Genomic DNA, 2500 nt, shown 5'->3' on the forward strand with positions numbered 1-2500 from the left:
TTAGCTGTAGGTGCTCTAAAACATTAACTTTAGACCTCTTTTACTTCTTAACTCAAGTAAATTCAATGATAAGTTGAAAAATTAAATGTAAAATTTAATAGAAAAGAATGTTATGGCAGTATAAAATTACCTACAGCTCCTGGTATTCCCAGGTGGTCTCACATCCAAGTACTAACCAGGCCCAACACTGCATAGCTTCCAAGATCAGACGAGATTGGGCATGTCCAGTGTGGTTTGGCTGTAGGTGCTCAAAAACATTAACTTTAGACCTCTTTTACTTCTTAACTCAAGTAAATTCAATGATAAGTTGAAAAAATTAAATGTAAAATGTAATAGAAAAGAATGTTATGGCAGTTTAAAATTACCTACAGCACCTGGGATTCCTAGGTAGTCACCCATCCAAGTACTAACCAGTCCCAACACTGCATAGCTTCCAAGATCAGACGAGATTGGGCATGTCCAGTGTGGTTTGGCTGTAGGTGCTCAAAAACATTAATTTTAGACCTGTATTACATCTTAACTCAAGTAAATTAATTGATAAGTTGAAAAAATTAAATGTAAAATGTAATAGAAAAGAATGTTATGGCAGTATAAAATTACCTACAGCACCTGGTATTCCCAGGAGGTCTCCCATCCAAGTACTAACCAGGCCCAACACTGCATAGCTTCCAAGATCAGACGAGATTGGGCATGTCCAGTGTGGTTTGGCTGTAGGTCCTCAAAAACATTAACTTTAGACCTCTTTTACTTCTTAACTCAAGTAAATTCAATGATAAGTTGAAAAACTAAATGTAAAATGTAATAGAAAAGAATGTTAAGGCAGTATAAAATTACCTACAGCTCCTTGTATTCCCAGGTGGTCTCCCATCCAAGTACTAACCAGGCCGAACACTGCATAGCTTCCAAGATCAGACAAGATTGGGCATGTCCACTGTGGTTTGGCTGTAGGTGCTCAAAAACATTAACTTTAGACCTCTATTACTTCTTAACTCAAGTAAATTCATTGATAAGTTGAAAAAATTAAATGTAAAATGTAATAGAAAAGAATGTTCTGGCAGTATAAAATTACCTACAGCACCTGGTATTCCCAGGTGGTCTCCCATCCAAGTACTAACCAGGCCCAACACTGCATAGCTTCCAAGATCAGACGAGATTGGGCATGTCCAGTGTGGTTTGGCTGTAGGTGCTCTAAAACATTAACTTTAGACCTCTTTTACTTCTTAACTCAAGTAAATTCAATGATAAGTTGAAAAATTAAATGTAAAATTTAATAGAAAAGAATGTTATGGCAGTATAAAATTACCTACAGCTCCTGGTATTCCCAGGTGTTCTCCCATCCAAGTACTAACCAGGCCCAACACTGCATAGCTTCCAAGATCAGACGAGATTGGGCATGTCCACTGTGGTTTGGCTGTAGGTGCTCAAAAACATTAACTTTAGACCTCTTTTACTTCTTAACTCAAGTAAATTCAATGATAAGTTGAAAAATGAAATGTAAAATGTAATAGAAAAGAATGTTATTGCAGTATAAAATTACCTACAGCACCTAGTATTCCCAGGTGGTCTCCCATCCAAGTATTAACCAGGCCCTACACTGCATAGCTTCCAAGTTCAGACGAGATTGGGCATGTCTAGTGTGGTTTGGCTGTAGGTGCTCAAAACTATTAACTTTAGACCTCTTTTACTTCTTAACTCAAGTAAATTCATTGATAAGTTGAAAAAATGAAATGTAGAATGTAATAGAAAAGAATGTTTTGGCTGTCTAAAATTACCTACAGCACCTGGTATTCCCAGGTGGTCTCCCATCCAAGTACAAACCAGGCCCAACACTGCATAGCTTCCAAGATCAGACGAGATTTGGCATGTCCAGTGTGGTTTGGCTGTAGGTGCTCAAAAGCATTAAATTTAGACCTCTATTACTTCTTAACTCAAGTAAATTCATTGTTAAATTGAAAAAATTAACTGTAAAATGTAATAGAAAAGAATGTTCTGGCAGTATAAAATTACCTACAGCTCCTGGTATTCCCAGGTGGTCTCCCATCCAAGTACATACCAGGCCCAACACTGCATAGCTTCCAAGATCAGACGAGATTGGGCATGTCCACTGTGGTTTGGCTGTAGGTGCTCAAAAGCATTAAATTTAGACCGCTTTTACTTCTTAACACAAGTAAATTCATTGATAAGTTGAAAAAATTAAATGTAAAATGTAATAGAAAAGAATGTTATGGCAGTTTAAAATTACCTACAGCACCTGGGATTCCTAGGTAGTCACCCATCCAAGTACTAACCAGTCCCAACACTGCATAGCTTCCAAGATCAGATGAGATTGGGCATGTCCAGTGTGGTTTGGCTGTAGGTGCTCAAAAACATTAACTTTAGACCTCTTTTACTTCTTAACTCAAGTAAATTAATTGATAAGTTGAAAAAATTAAATGTAAAATGTAATAGAAAAGAATGTTATGGGAGTATAAAATTACGTACTGCACCTGGTTTTCCCAGG

At 37.0% G+C, this 2500-nt stretch overlaps 2 non-coding genes and 9 pseudogenes across 2 annotated transcripts; all 11 read right to left on the reverse strand.

Moving 5' to 3' along the window:
- LOC148437075 (5S ribosomal RNA) overlaps positions 1–12 on the reverse strand; it is a 119-nt pseudogene extending 107 nt beyond the window's left edge.
- A 115-nt stretch (positions 13–127) lies between these two features.
- Positions 128–246, reverse strand: LOC148437076 (5S ribosomal RNA; annotated as a pseudogene).
- A 116-nt stretch (positions 247–362) lies between these two features.
- LOC148437077 (5S ribosomal RNA) lies at positions 363–481 on the reverse strand (annotated as a pseudogene).
- Positions 482–597: 116 nt separating this feature from the next.
- Positions 598–716, reverse strand: LOC148437078 (5S ribosomal RNA). Its single transcript, XR_015876297.1, has one exon. It is a non-coding gene; the product is annotated as a 5S ribosomal RNA (ribosomal RNA).
- Positions 717–831: 115 nt separating this feature from the next.
- Positions 832–950, reverse strand: LOC148437079 (5S ribosomal RNA; annotated as a pseudogene).
- A 116-nt stretch (positions 951–1066) lies between these two features.
- LOC148437080 (5S ribosomal RNA) lies at positions 1067–1185 on the reverse strand. Its single transcript, XR_015876250.1, has one exon. It is a non-coding gene; the product is annotated as a 5S ribosomal RNA (ribosomal RNA).
- A 115-nt stretch (positions 1186–1300) lies between these two features.
- Positions 1301–1419, reverse strand: LOC148437081 (5S ribosomal RNA; annotated as a pseudogene).
- Positions 1420–1534: 115 nt separating this feature from the next.
- Positions 1535–1653, reverse strand: LOC148437082 (5S ribosomal RNA; annotated as a pseudogene).
- Positions 1654–1769: 116 nt separating this feature from the next.
- Positions 1770–1888, reverse strand: LOC148437083 (5S ribosomal RNA; annotated as a pseudogene).
- A 116-nt stretch (positions 1889–2004) lies between these two features.
- LOC148437084 (5S ribosomal RNA) lies at positions 2005–2123 on the reverse strand (annotated as a pseudogene).
- Positions 2124–2239: 116 nt separating this feature from the next.
- LOC148437085 (5S ribosomal RNA) lies at positions 2240–2358 on the reverse strand (annotated as a pseudogene).
- Between the last annotated feature and the right edge of the window lie 142 nt (positions 2359–2500).

The sequence above is a fragment of the Taudactylus pleione genome, unplaced genomic scaffold (genome assembly GCF_031769625.1).
Source record: "Taudactylus pleione unplaced genomic scaffold, aTauple2 ptg001778l, whole genome shotgun sequence".
In the NCBI taxonomy this organism is placed as follows: Eukaryota; Metazoa; Chordata; class Amphibia; order Anura; family Myobatrachidae; genus Taudactylus; species Taudactylus pleione.